We start from the raw sequence: 16,134 nt of genomic DNA on the forward strand, positions 1-16,134 counted from the left end.
AGATATCTGGACTTCTGTGAGGGTTTCTAAGAATGTTGGGTGTCTGAGATATGAGTTAAAGGCTAGAAATACTGGTCACACAACAAATGCAACCAGGGTCCTCATTGGAAAAATGTTCCTGTTTCTGTGGTTGCTCTACCATTGTGAAGGGTTAACAGCTTACAAAGATTCGTGTCCTACAGGAGTTGGTGTGATAACTGAAGCTGGAAGGGAAGTGTGTTAATAGAGGTCAACTGGACTTTCCTTCTTGGGGTTTCTACAAAACGGACATTTATTACAAACAGGAAACTTAGTGGCAGTGCTCATGAATGTATCATGGGTTTTACTGTCATTTTTGCCATTAAAAAGAGACTGACACATTTCCCATTGCTTAGGAGACGTGAATATGAAGACTCGCTTGGAGGCCACTCATCTTGTGTGGCAATATATGTAAAGGACAGATTGGAGTTTTCTAGATGAAACGTTGCAACGTTTTGTGTCACACCTGCTCTCACTGTTTGGTAATTTCCTTAGCTTCCTTAGTTACACCTCCAAAACAAAGCTTTAAGCCCATTTGGAATTTTTCTGGGGGTAGAGAAGATTGATAGCTCTATTTTCTCTCAAAAACATTTAGCGATTCCAGAAATTTTTATTTCCAACACTCCATAGCACACCTCATCTGGCCTTTCATATAAAAGATAACACAAATACCTCTTACACAACTTCTGGCTAAAGAGGAATCATCAAAGTGGAAATTAGCTTCTGCTTCAGACACCAACGTGGTATTTATACATAAGCCAGGAAAATTTTCGGAAATGCTTGCAAATGCCCATTGCTAACAGGAAACCAAAAAAAGTAATTGAAGATTTCTATAGAGGCATGGTCTTCAAACATTTTTGAGGGTGATCCAGAGTAAGAAGAAATGCATTTTATATCATGACCCAGCTCTGTGTGAATGCACACACACACACACACACACCCCCCACACACACAACTAAGACAGTGTGAAGAAACAATACTTATCCTTGCTACCTGGGGAGTGCACTGCTATTCTATTCTATTCTATTCTATTCTATTCTATTCTATTCTATTCTATTCTATTCTATTCTATTCTATTCTATTCCTTTCCATTCCCCACCCCCACCCCTTCCATCTTCTTCCATTCTAGTAAAAATTTTTTTGACTTACTAAAATGACTTTATATGTGAAGGCTGAAAAACATTGCTAAACCATTTTTAGGCCCATAAGAGCAAATTGATTTCTCTGAACTTGGAAATAGTCTAAAATTTTTCATTCTAGGGACACTTCATAGATCATCTTTATATTTCCTCTTCCCAAATCGTCAATTAGTCTTATTCAGAGGAGAAACAGGCACTTGGATGTAGCAGTTTCATTCCGGCAGCCATCTGCATGGAGGAACTCCAGCTGCCAGGTCATTTACAGAGGTCACCACCTCTCTGTCTTTGATCCCCCTCACTACCATGGTAAGTTAAGGAGTGACTCTACCCTCTCAGCCCACACAACCCTTACACACATCGTAGAATGTTCCCATAAAGACTCCGTGCCAAATAATGGACTGGTGTTTATTTTGCCAGTCTCTTAGTTAAATAGCTCCAGTGACTCAAGAGGCAGAGGAATCTAAGAAAGACGGGACAACAGCAGTGGTGGCCCCAGAATTTCTATTAGGAAGGACTTAGGGGTAGCCGTCTGGTTGGAAGTTGCCTAGGGGACTTGTCCTAACCTGTCTTTGTGTAGTCAGATTACATATTTATCTGAGGAGGCCTGTTGGGAGGCTGGGAGGTCAGGTCCTCTCAAGCCACCCTATGAAAGAGTCAGGAAACTAAGTGAATTATTGTGTAGAAACTAGTCTGAAATAGATTATTTTAAAAGAAATGCTTTCTCAAAACAATCACTTGGTTTGCAACATGCTTGCAAAGAGAAATCTCTCAAGGATCTCTTTTAGTGATTACATTAGAATGATATAAAAATGTATGATTTCAAGGATTTACATGAAGAGTAAAGGAGACTAAACATAGCAATTCCAGTCCTAAGTATATACCTGAGATATGTTTACACAAAAACGTAGACACAGATGTTCATAGCAGCAGTATTCATAACAGCCATAAAGTGTAAAAAACTCAAATATCCATCAGCTGATGAATAGATAAACAAAATGTGGCATATCCATACAATGTAATAGTATTCAGCTATAGAAAAGAAATGAGGTATTGATACATGCTACAACACAAATGAACTTTGAGAACATGTTAAGTGAAAGAAGCCAGACACAAAAGTACACTATTGTATGATTCCATTTATATCAAATGTCCAGAATAGGCAAATCTATAGAGATAGAAAGTAGATTGGTGGCTTCCAGGGGATGGGGGAGGGTAGAAATTGAGGCTAACTGCTAAGGAGTATGGGATTTCTTTTTGGGATGATGGAAAAGTTCTGGAATTAGATAGTAGTTGTGGTTGCACAATATAGTGATTATACTAAAATCCACTGATGTGTACACTTTAAAATGGTGAATTTTATGTTATGTAAAGTATATCTCAATAAAAAATACTATCAAGAAAAAAGAGAGTTAGGTAAATTCTAGTTTATCTTCTTTGTGCATTATCACAATGGTTGTTATGTGACTAGGTGTCTCTAAAGATCTTAAAACAATTTGTTCTTTTATGGATGTTAAATTTATAAAAACTATATTTTTGCTATTCTTTAGTTTGCCAAGCTCTTACCTATTATATGTATTACCACAAATTCTAAATTCGACAATCCTGAATAAGTAAATTTTATTGTTGGATATAACTAATCTACTCTAAGTAGTGTGGAGGGTGTTTTTTATCATCATTTATTGAACAACTGGTACTTGCACGATACTGGGCTAAGCAATCAAGAAACAGAGGCTGGTAAATCTTGATCTCTGTTCTAAAGAGCCATTCAGCTCCTCTGGGAGACAGATCCTGGCACAAAACTACCCATCTACAAGAAGGAAGGCCAAGGGCCAAGCCAAGTGTGAGGTCCAATGGTGAACAGCATAGGTGTTCAGAAGAGGAGGAAGATAGAGCCCCTGGAGGAGATGGGTCTTTGGATGTAAAAGAGGAAGACATCTGGGGAAAGGAAAGAAGAGCAAAAGCTCAGGGATGGGAAGGCTGTGGAGAGTTTGCTGAGTACTTGGCCTCTGTGGGGATCAAGGCAATTTCCTCTCCCCATCATTTTTCTTCTAACATCCCACTAGGATCTCAGAGTATTTATGCTGTTTTAGAGTTAGGACAACCAAGGCACTGAGATTTTTAAGGAGGGTTCGATTAAAAGAAAAATAAACTATAGTACATTGAAGAGTTTTTTGAAAGAAGAATTTGTGGTTTTCCTTGGAAAAGACGTCCTCTCGCCTCCCAGGCCCCAGACAGCTTTTGGTAAGATATGTCACTAAAAAGGAAAATTTAAGTTGTTTTTAAAGCATCAAATTTTCATTAGAAGTTGTCCAAACTGCAATACTATGTAGATACAGGGTTTTTGGAGCCTGGAGACTTCTTTCTTTCCAGTGCTGGGAGAGAGATTAGAGTTTTAAGCAAATTCCAACCAAACTTAATTTAGCAAGTTACATAATGATTCAGAAAAATATACCCTTTAGAACGTTTCCTGCATTCTACAAAAACATGAAAATTTGAAATGGTGGCCATCAGAGTGGTGAATGCAAATGTAGAAATTAAAAAATTGGGTGTACTTAGGTATAGAAGAGTGATAGTTTTACCTTATTGGTAGCCCCAGTGGAGAATGCTACTGGTTTGGAAGCCTAAAAAATAGACGGTTCTTGCCCTCTATCTCTTCACCACCTTCTCTTTCACTTGCCTTAGCACTTGGCTCAGGTAAGCCAACAGTGCCTACCATGTGTGAGGCATTATTCTGAACACAGAAGGGGGAGAGAGAGATAAGTAAGGCATAGTCCATGATGTCAAACTACTTACTCTACAGATCCACATCTCCCAAAGTTTGCTCCATGGAACACTGTCCTGGGAGTTCCTCTGCAAAGAAAAGTTTGATGTCTCTATTGGTTTGGGGAACTCCTGTAGCCCAGAGCCTCCTCTCAGAGACTGGTAGTTCTTATTATTATAATAAAGGCACCAAAAAACACTGAAGGAAAAAAAATGTCTTAACTCAGAACTCCCTGTACATTACCGTCTAGTAAGAGCCTAGAGCTAGTGACCTACAGAATATACTAAGAAAAGTTGCTTTAGATCAGTGCTGTTTGATAGAACTTTCCGCAGTGTTGGAAATTTTCTGTGGCTGCGCAGTGCAACATGAGGCCATATAGCACTTTAAACGTGCCCGATGCAACTGATTAACATAATTTTAACTTTATTAATTTTAATTAGTTTAAATTTAAACAGCCACATGTGGCCAGTGACTACCATATTGAGTTGTGCAGCTCCTCATTTAACATAGATCTTTAAAAATTACTTTTAATGGAAAATTAAATTTTTCAATATTTTGCACAGAGAGAAAAGTAACAGACACTGTAGGAGGTTTTGAGAGAGTTGATAATATTCCACTGACACCATGAATTTTGAAAGTTCTGTCACCTGAAAATGCCTTTCCAAAATCTTTATAGATAAATTAACCCTCTAAATCCAGATTAGGATCACTTTTTACTCTCCACATTTGAGTCCATTACAACATTGTACAACTCTTAGGAAGAAATGCACCTCTGCTGCTCTGGGTAGTTTGTCTGCCCCGTCTGGCCCTCAGGTGTGATGCAGAAGTGTATATACTCAGAGGGGTTCTTCACATGTGACTGTCTGGAAGATCCCTGGACCTACTGTCAGATCTAGTCAGGCAAAATACATCATCAAATGGCTTGATATAATTCTAAAATATTCATTATCAAAGGTTTCCTTCTTCAAAAGCCTTTATTTTATGTTTATGTTTATTTTGTCTTTAAAAACATCTTTATTTTTATAGTTATGAATAACACTAATGCAACGAAATGTTTTCAAGTTTAATGGAATAGGTAGTCATCCTGAGAAGGCTATAAAAATGGCAGCTTTTGTTTCTTTATTCCTTTTCTTATGATACTTGGCTTTTGATGTCTTGCGAGGGCCTTAGAACGCCTCTCAATTTTTCACACATTGGCTCGTTTTCAACTTTTTCTGCAGACATCTGGAGCCCACGACGCCTGCCTCCACAGGCTTCATGCTTTTGTGCCTCCGGCTTCACTTTCTGCTCACAAAGCCTGTCTGTCCTGCAGATGGAAAGGCGCTGGAAGGGGCACCATACCCAGAGAGAGAAGAGCAGGGGCTGCAACCCTGATAACAAACAAGATTGCCATCCTCCATGACAAGCGCCTTAGGAAGAGCTGGGAGTATGGCAAACAAGCCGGGTATTTTTATATAAGTCAATTGTCTTTAATGACCTTGGGAGAGGAGCTGCAGCTTTTCTCCATTCTCTAAATGTATAGAAATTATTACCAGTAGAAATTGATAGAAACCTGCAGCCTTCAATGAAAATATTCTCTGGAAACCTATGTTTATTCGACCTTTTAATTTACTTTGTGGTTAGGTGAATCAGGTCAGCATAACTTCAGAAATAACACTAACTCTTGCCAGGTTCAATCACAATTTTTGCAACCAGGAATGGGAAAGCTGGCTTGCCTTCACCAGGTTTAGCTGGTTAGACTCTGGTTTGCCTCGGATAAGTAGAGTGTTCCATTGCCTTGATCCTTAGGTTGGATCACATATTGGATCTATGTATGAATTCAATCAGATATTACTACTGATTACTGTCAGTAAACCATTCTCCATTTTCCTCCCAACTAACAGCGTGGTTACTATTCCATAAATTAAAATCTGCTGGCATTGGGGGTGGGGTTGGAGGGAGGGACAGTAAAACCTAAACAGCTCAGTTTAGTTTGAGAGTTTGAGTCAGGATTTTCACTCATAAGCTTAATAGAAACAAAATCAGGTCTCAGTCCACTAACCACCTGTGTAAGTTTGATGGTAGAAAGTAGGATGGAATATATTGTATGTGCTCTGATAAATGTTTGGTTTTATTTGTATAAGCTATAGCCTGGGAAATTAGCCCTTGAGGAGAGCGAAGCATGAATTGCAAGGTGCTACTGAAACAATAGGGACCGGCAGCACTAGCATTTCCCCAAATCCCTGGCAATCTTTTATGTAGTGGCCCTCATAGCTGCTACAGACGATCAGGTCTTGGGTAACTACGGATTCTTATCCTCCTATGAACTGAAGAAAAACCATTTTAGATCAGCTCCATAGTCTAAAGGGTCAATAATTTATTCTGTACTTCTCTGGCTATAAAATCTAGGGACTGGTATTGGTTGTTATAAGTCTTAAAACATTAAGTGTGCTGCCCAAATCCCTCAGCAGTCTGCTAAAGGTGTACCATCTGTGAATTTATCCCAACCTTTTATATTAACTTGATTTTACTTTTTAGCACATTTTACTTACAAAAGTTAATAATTTCATTTGTTTACCTCTTACTGTCTGCTATATTCGTCATTCATTACTCATGTATTCATCCAGTTAGAGGCAATTGCAATAGTCCACAAGAAAGCCCTTGGTGGCCTGATCTGGCCTGGTGGCTGTGGAGATGGAGAGAAGTGCTGCGTTTTAAATACATTAGGAGACCAAATTTGCAGTATTTTTTGATGGTTCCTCATGAGGTGTAAAGGAGAAGTTGCCTTCAAGGCAACCTGCAGATTTCTGACTTAGGTAACCAGATCAATGAACTAGAAATAGGACTTTCTGCAAAAGAAACAGGTTTGGGGTTAAAAATGAGGAATTCATTTCTGAACACTTGTTGCAAGGATTATCTTTGAAACACTACGTGGTCCAGTCGACCAGTGTTTTTCTAATGTTTTGACCATGAGCTAGAGAAAGAAATAAGTTTATCATCATAATTCCACACCTCCACACAAATGAAAAAAAAGTTTCCTGAAATAATAATTCTATATAAGTGTGAGGCACTCTGATATTCTCTATTCTATTCTATTCCATATTTCATTTTTAAATTGTAGCTCTCTACTTATTCAACTGATTTTAAATCCACTAATGGATTGTGACTCACAGTTTGAAAAATACTGTAGTCCCTATTTTTACTTACATGTCTATATATGGGAAACAGCTGGGTTTGAGGTATAAGTGTAGATGAGAAATCAGCATATAGGTGGTAGGTGTGTCTACAGAAATGGATGAAATGGCCTAGGGAGAAAGTGTAAAGTGAGAAGAGTAGAAGGCAAAAGACTTAATTCTGGTATGAGGAAATGGCACAGAGGAAGACCAGGAGAGTGTGTGCTACAGAAGCCAATGCAAGAGATTGTTTTGACAAAGAAGGAATAACGTACAGTGCAGTTCGATGCTGCCAGGAAGTAGAAGCCATCACTGAAAAGATTCCTTTAGAATCAGGGATGTTTATGTCACTGGTCACCTTTGTGAAAGAAATGTCAGGATGTGAAAGGGAAGAAGCTAGATTTCCATAGGTTGAAAAATAGGTGGGAAGTGTTAGACAACTCTTTCCAAAAGTTTGTCTCTGAAATAGAATATTGAGATCAGTGGGAAGTGGAGAAGAAAATCAGCGGTAGAATGGAAATAGTACTGTACTTCCTCTGATTTGTCATGTAACTTGCTCTCTCGCAAGGTCAGGGCAGTTACCTGGGGCCAGCCATTGGAGCCCAAGATTAAGTGAATAAGTCCATGTTTTTCTTATGCATGCTCTCTTGTGTGGTTGTGTGGTCTTTCATTCTGGGTGTGTTTGTGTATGAATATACATGTATGTAAATAATATACATAAATATTACTTACGTAAATTATACATACACACACATTCTAGTCAGAAAGAACATATTTAGGTGGGAATATCAGCAAAGTTTCTATGTTATTCCTTATGCAGAAGCCCTAAGATGTCCCTGGGATACTTTTAGCTACCCAAGAATACTGGAGCTTTTGGGGAGAATGCCCTAGTAAAGACATATAACACCATCAAGGGCTGCCAGTCTCCCTTCTGGTATGATTCAATGTACAGGCTATAGACTTTATTTCTTTCAGTGGCAGAAAAGTCATTTGAGGCTTTATCTGAACATGCCGTGAATTTCAGCTTCAGGAGGTAGAGAGTAAGAGAGTGATTATGTTTCAGTTTCAATATCAGTCCAATTATCAACTATGTCAAGACACATAATTGCCCCATATTTGAGTCACTGCCAATGATTAGTAATCCTCTACAATCTCCTTGACATTTATGTCATAAATATCCTATGGTTTTTAAATTAAAATCTGCCAACCTTAAGAAACATAGGTAAGTGAGGTATTACAATCAGGTCTCAATGGAAAGACAGTTTGCTTTAGAACTCAGTTTCTCATTCAGTATTCTGGGCTGAGTTCCCATGTTAAAACCCTTTTCTCTCATCGGCCTCTGGTTAAAGATAGAGTATTTGTAAATCACTTTGGGATTTAAGGAGAACTGTATTGATTCTAAAGCATAAGTTGTTATAAATAATGACCTTCATTTTACATTGCTTAATTAAGAGTGTGAGGAAATTAAGAAAACTAGGTGGCTGAAGCTATTGAAAGTAAACTCTGATTATTTCATAATTTCTTCTTTCTTGATTATCTCAAAATGTTCACACTCCTTTTTATTTGGAAAGACATTCCATATACATATAAGAGACTATGTCAGACAAAGGGTCTGGCGACTCAGCTTCTCAGCTTTTCTTGGAAATCACAGATTCTTCTTTTCCAGGCCTAGGAAGCCAGAGGTGCCACTCTGTCAAAAATGCTTCCACCTACTGGTCAAACTCAGGAACACACTAAGTGCTCCTCTGCCTAAAATCCCTGGCTGAGAACACAAAACAACACAAATGAAGCAGAGCTTGGCCTTGATGCTCAAAAGCTCAAAACAGCGCACTCTTGCTGATGGTGAAGGTAAATTCCAAACAAGAAGCAGGCTATTCAGACAGAGCAGAGGTGGAACAGAGGGATAAGATGAGAACTCAAATTCCCCCAGGCTCTGTTTCGGTATTCTCTTGCCAACCTGGAAATAGGCAATAGGCTGTGATTGCTTTGAAATATTCAGGGGAAAAGTACTCTGCCTCTTGCCTTACTAGACTTACTAGGCTATGGAATTCTGAGTCTGAAACCAGTAACTGGAGTGGCTTAGGAGGTCAATTGACCCTTTTCTCAATACCCAGTTGGGTCAGTAGCTCCCTCACAGTCAGTCATTTTAATTCATCCTGTGGGTGAAAATACATGACTGTGTCTCTTTCCAAGTCCCAGGGGGTTGATTTGCCATGGTGAGCAGCCGCCAGATAGGACAGTGGAATTTGTCTCATTCCTATGATAAATTTAGATATGAAATGCCAGGCTGCTTGGCCTAGGGGAAGGTGCTGTCAGATATGGGCGCTGTGGCCATGTCACCCCAACACCCTTTGCTCCTTTCAACAGCCACCCTCCTGGGCTGTGAGCTGGCTGAATTAATTCACAGCTGCCAGTTATCAGGACTTTATCTGCATTGTTAGCATTCCTTCTAACCTGCAGCCTCTGTTCATTTAATGTTTATCTGATGGGGACTGATATTAGGTGAAGAAGAATGTTCAATCACCTTGGTGTCGGCAAGTGGGAGCTAAAATAGCTGAACTTAAGAGGGGAATATCTGCTCACTGATGGGAGATTTTTGCTAGTAGGATTGTGGAATGGGAGAGGAAACAATTTCAGGGAAATATTCTGGCAAAGGGGGCTTGAAAGTATGTATGCTGCTCCATCCACTTTATATATTTGGCCAAAAGATGAGAAGAAAGCAGCAAGGGAGACAAAGAACAGGTATGACAGGAACACACCTCTCCAAATTATTTTTGGCCTCTTTTCAGGGGAATATTCTCTATTTGTAGCCTCACTACTATACTCAGTTAAACAATTTATTTGCATGGAACTTATTTGAGCAAGAAAGATTAAGAGTTTTTAGAAGACTCAGCTTTCAAGGAGCAGTTTCCTTAAAGGACACATACTTAAAACGTGTCTCTGAATTCATAAGCTTTCTCTCCAGAATCTCAGGCAGATGAGCGAGCCTCTGAAAAAATTGTATGGAAAGAGACAAAGCACAGGCAGAAAATGTGGCAGTGAAGCAAATGTAGTTGTGGCTAAATCTGAACTTTCTTCAAAGTGGCATAATGCGTGAGAATGCTGATTCAAAAGCATCCTTTTCTGTTTAGGGCTTGCAGCCAACTCACCGGGCAGTAAACAAGGCAAAAATGAAACCCAGAGGGACAACGAGATTCTCAAGGGCAAAATGTGTAAACATCCTTCAGAAAGCAGTCAATTTCATAATGACTCAAAATATATTTATATAATGCTAAGCTGACAGCTGAGGCATTTTGCACTTTATCTTTTGAGAGAGCATATAACTATGAAAAGTCATATAAACATGCCTCAAGTATGTTTCCAATTTTAAAAAGCACTTGCAATACGCTGACCAAAATAATTAATGTCCATTTTTAACAAAATCTAATATCTGTCCTGGGAAAACTTGGATATTCACATGCAAAAGAATGAAACTGGACCCCTGTCTCACACCATACACAAAAATTAACTCAAAATCAATTAAAGACTTAAATATAAGACCTGAAACAATAAAACTTTTAGAAGAAAACAGAGGGAGAAAGCTCCTTGACATGGGTCTTGCAATGATTTTTTGGATAAGATACCTAAGGTACAAACAACAAAAGCAAAAATAAACAAGTAAGACCACATCAAACTAAAAAGCTTCTGCACAGTAAAGGAAACCATCAACATAATGAAAAGAAAACCTACAGAATGGGAGGAAATGTTTGCAAACCACATATCTGTTAAGGGGTTAATTTCCAAAATATATAAGAACTCATACAATTCAATAGCAAAAAAAAAAATCCAATTAAAAATGGGCAAAGGACTCGAATAGACATTTTTCCAAAGAAGATAGTCAAATGGCCAACAGGTACATGAAAAGGCGCTCAACATCATTAATCATCAGAGAAGTGCAAATCAAAACCACAATGAGCTATCACCTCACACCTGTTAGAATGTCTATTATCAAAAAGACAAGAAATAGCAAGTGTTGGTGAGGATGTGAAGAAAAGGGAACACTTGCGCATCGTTGGTGAGAATATAAATTGGTGCAGCCACTATGGAAAACAGTATGGAGGTTCCTCAAAAAGTTAAAAATAGAACTACCATATGATCCAGCATTTCCACTTCTGGGTATTTATCTGAAGGAAATGACATCACTACCTCAAAGAGATATCTGCACCCTTCTGATCATTGCAGCATTATTTACATGGAAATACATGGAAACAGCTTAAGTGTCCACTGGCAGATGAATGGATAAAGAAAATATGGTGTGTATATATATATATATATATATATATATATATACACACACAATGGAATATTATTCTGCCATAAAAAGCAAGGAAATCCTACCATTTGCAACAACATGGAAGAAACTTGAGGGCATTTTGCTAAGTGAAATAAATCAGAGAAAGACAAATACTGTATGATCTCCCTTATATATGGAATGTATAAAAGTAAACTCAAAGAAATAGAGAACAGATTGGTGGTTGCCGGGGCACGGGATGGAGGAGTGGGGGAAATGGGTGAAGGTGGTCAAAAGATGCAAATTCCCAGTTATAAAATGAATAAGTTCTGGGGATGTAATGTATAGCATTGGACTATAGTTAACAATATTCTCTTATATACTGAATATTGCTAAGAGAGTAGAATTTAAATGTTCTCACCATACATACACAAAAAATTGTGACTATGTGAGGTGATAGATGTGTTAACTTATCTTATTATGGCGATCATTTTGTTATATATACATATATCAAATCATCATCTTTTACACCGTAAACTTACACAATTATATATTAATTATATCTCAAGAAAGCTGGAAAAAATAAATAAAAGGAAAAAATAAAATAAAGAAAATCTAATATCTATAATCAAAATATTGTGGTAATTCTTTCAGTGCTTTATGAAAATTGGGATAGGAAGAGAACTGAGTTAGTGCTTTTTTCTGGTCTTTGAAAGTAGGTAGAATTTGGGACGCCAAGTGCCACTAAGGAGAGCAAAAGCCTAGAAAGTGATGAATACGGTAAGAACTGGGCGCCAACAATCGTTCCTGATGCTTCACTGAGCTCTGAAGGGCTGTGAACTGGCCTGACCCTTGAGTGTAACCCAGACAAGTGAAAAACTCACAACTAGATAGTACAGAGGAAAGGACATGACCTTGACCACCATAGCTGGTTTTACCCCCGAGGCCACCCCGGCCCTGTCCCTGTTTTTCCGTCTTGCTGAGACCTGTCTGCATGTTATTTGAATTGCTTTTCCCCATCATTGTCATGTTCTTGTTTGGTTCATATCTTTTGTCTTGTCAGAGCCACAAAGACTGTCTAATGAAGTCAGGCTCACCCACTGAGAAAAATGGTCTCCAGTCCCACAAAACAGAGTGAACCAAACAGCAGGGTCATGTTGGCTGACGAGCCAAACATTCTAGTAGGTTTGGTGTTGGAAAGGCTGAACACTGCCTGTCAGTAGCTATATCTTTGATTTCTAACCAAAAACGAATGTGATAGCAGTAACCTTTCCCAGATGGTAGTCTTAGACAAGTCAGAAGCATGCCCGGGGCGCTAGAGGAGCATGGAGGAGGGCCTTTGACAGCACCTTTTGATGGGACTGGAGTTGCTTATTAACGTACCTAAGAGCCCTCTTGACAGGGAACTCCTTTATGGTAGAGAAGAAGAGAACTCGTTATATTTGGTTTAAGCCCCCATTTGTCAGGGAGGCAAGAAATTCAATCCCAGTCACAGTTTGTGGGCCCCATCCTTCCTTCCCAGGCTGCTCTGAAATTTAGGTGCTTACATTGTGCTCTGAAAATGCAGAAAGGGCCCTAGCTCCCTAAGCAACACAACTGCCGTGTAGATGATCTTGTCTGAACAGAGTGGTCTGTTTACGAGTCGGCGTGTTCATTTGAGAAGGTCAAATGCACGGCTTCTGGGAATAAACCAAGTGTAAAATGGACATGTCCTGGCTATGTAGCAAGATTGCTTAGCCTCTCTGTGCCTTACTTGCTTCTTTTAAAAAATGGTGCCCACCTCATAGAGCTGTTGTGTGGGTTAGAAGTGTTAAAGCATGTAAAACGATTAGAACAGTGTCCGCAGAGTGGTAAGAGTTCTGTAAATGGTACTATTGGCTCCTGCTGCCTGGGAGCACAAGGATCTTTAGTTTGGTTCCCAAAGCCACCGCTCCTAGTGTTACCCCTCTGGCTTCCATGTGCCATTTCTTCAGATCCTCTGTCGCTCCTCAAAGCACTTCGTATGTACAAAATGTCTCCTAGGAAGGTGAGGAGAGGGGTTGGACCACTCTCAGTACATGCTATAGCTGATGGCCTCCCTCCTAGCCCCCCCAACCAAAGTACAGAGATCTCCCCCAGATCAGAAAAACCATGTGATTTTTCTCCTGTGGGAAGGCCAGGTCTGCCTCCTCACTCCAAGCACCAACCTCTCTCACTCATCCTTTTCTCCCAAAACAAAAGCCTGACCACTTATTTTTTGTGGAGAGAGGGAGGTTGTTTCCAGGGAACCTTGCATCACCACATTTATTAAAAATTGGAGAGCCCATTCCAAGAAGCTCCTTGGAGGAGAAGGAAGAGTACTTCTCTTTCTTTTGAGTCTTCCATGGTAGTGAAGGAAAACATACATTAATGTGAGAATAATCTGGCCTGCCATGTTTATACTTATTATCTGTCTCCCTCACTAGATCGTAAGCTCTCTAAAGGCAGAGAACTTGTCTATCTTCTGCATTTCACATTTATTAAATGAATGAATAAATAAATGTGAGTAGGGGTTTTTCTTGGTAGCTATGACAGTTTATTCTTTTTACTCTCTTGTCTTTTCCCTTGGAATATAAAAATAGGCAATGGTGTGCTGGTAAATGTTTAATAACCAGCTTTCCAGAGAGGTGGAGGAAGCCCTGATTTGATTGGAAAATTGGCATTTGCCAATTTCCATGGTGTAAATATTCCCACCATAGGTGATTTCATGCTACCAGTGTGAAGCTCATAAAATTCCTGGCAATTTAACAATCGGCTCTTGCAAGTAGGTACTAACTGGCTCCAGTACACCACTGAAAATAGGTATTAGATTAATGTTACATCATTTAATAAGGAAAACCTAGTATTATTTAACATGGAGTGAAACTAGAATACAAATCCAACAGCCGCTTCTCTTCCTATATATATGTGTGTATATATATACACACATATATATACATACATATACACACACACACAAATAAATGGACAGGTGTGCAGAAATAAGTTAACATGGTAGGCCTGCAACATGGTAGGCTATCCATAAAAAGACCTGCTTTTAAGGTTGGCCATTGGCTGGCATCTGGGAACTTGGACTTTGGGAGAGTTCTCACCATTGCCAGAAGTGATAAGAGTGGCTCACTGCACCTAAACCATTTATACAAACAATGTGGTTTATGGTGAACACATATTTTTATCATACTCTCCAGGCTGAGGGTGCCTATGGGACTAGTCCGCAATAAAAACCCCAGACTCTGAGTCTCCAACGAGCTTCTCTTGTAGACAACATCTCACATGTGTTGTGACAACTCATTGCTGGAGGAATTGAGCATGTCTTGTGTGATTCCACTGGCACAGGACCCTTGGAAGCTCGTGCCTAGTATTCTACGGACTTTGCCCCATGTGCCTTTTGCCTTTGCTGATTTTGCTTTGTATCCTTTCACTGTAATAAATCATAGCCATGAATATGACACTATGCTGAGTTCAGTGTATCCTCGTAGTGAATTATGGAAACTCAGGGTGGACTTGGGACCCCCCAACACAGCAGGAAAATAAATTAATTAATCAGTGTTAGATACATCTAAGGCCTCTGTTATTTCATGGTGCTCAAAAAGGTCTATAGGGAATCTGTTATCTTCTGCTCTATACTTTAATGGCATATGGCATATGTTTTTGTTACGGCATTTAATACATTACAGTATAAGTGCTGGTCCCCTCAGCAACCCCACTCTCACCTCTGCTCCAGGGCAATGAGTTCCCCAAGGGTGGGAGCCATTGTTGTTCTATTCATCTTTGTAGTGGGAAATATAATGCCCAGCACTTAGAGTATTGGGTTCTCTAAATACATAGATTGTATTGCATGAGGCTGAGAAAATTTAGGGTCAGGAAAGGGGTTGACTATATGTGAGGAAAAAAAGACTATTTAGTTGGAGGGCCAATTTTGAAGGTTTGTGGATGATGGGGACAGAAACAGGCATCTCTGCCTCACTCCAGCCTCTTCTCCACACTGTGTTTCAATGATCGGGTTATGGGACTTCCTCTGTGCTCCTTCCTCATTGTGTTCCTAATGTCCAGAGTGCTATGGATCCCTAAAGGACCTCCAATGTGCTTGCTCTTTCTTACCACCTCAGGTCCTGGCCAATTGTCCCAATTCCCATCTCAGACAAGGCAGCAGAGTGGACAGGCTGAGGCAGAGACACTACTAATTAAAAAGCATTAGAGAGAGGGCCAGCTGCATGGCATAGTTGTTAAGCTCAGCACGCTCTGCTTTGGTGGCCTGGCTTCATGTGTTCGGATCCTGGGCGTGGACCTACACCACTTGTCAGCCATGTTGTGACAGTGACCCTCATACAAAATAGATGAAGATTGGCACAGACATTAGCTCAGGACTAATCTTCCTCATGCAAAGAAGAGGAAGACTGGCAACAGATGTTAGCACAAAGTCATTTTTAGTTATGGCAAAAGGCATTTTTTCATTGGAAGAAACTTCAGAATATCAACAAGAAAAACACGGAGTTCCTAATTCTATGAAACACCAGTTTTCCTCCTTATTGGCTATTATTTCTCCATATTTCATTAAAACTGGTGTCAACACTTCCCAGTAACATGGAATTTAAAGGCATGTCTTTCATTTCCACTCAGTCAGTTGTGCTTAACCTTCTACCAGTAGACTGAAAGGATGCAAACCCCAACAGGACAGATGATGGGAACAATTTGGAAACATGCCTGACTTTTTTTTCCCCTCTTAGCTCATGCACAGAATGCTGGAAATTTATTCACTTCTGGTAAGTATACTTA

Source organism: Ceratotherium simum, chromosome 3, assembly GCF_057802395.1.
Source record: "Ceratotherium simum simum isolate JZ-2026a chromosome 3, ASM5780239v1, whole genome shotgun sequence".
Classification (NCBI taxonomy): domain Eukaryota; kingdom Metazoa; phylum Chordata; class Mammalia; order Perissodactyla; family Rhinocerotidae; genus Ceratotherium; species Ceratotherium simum.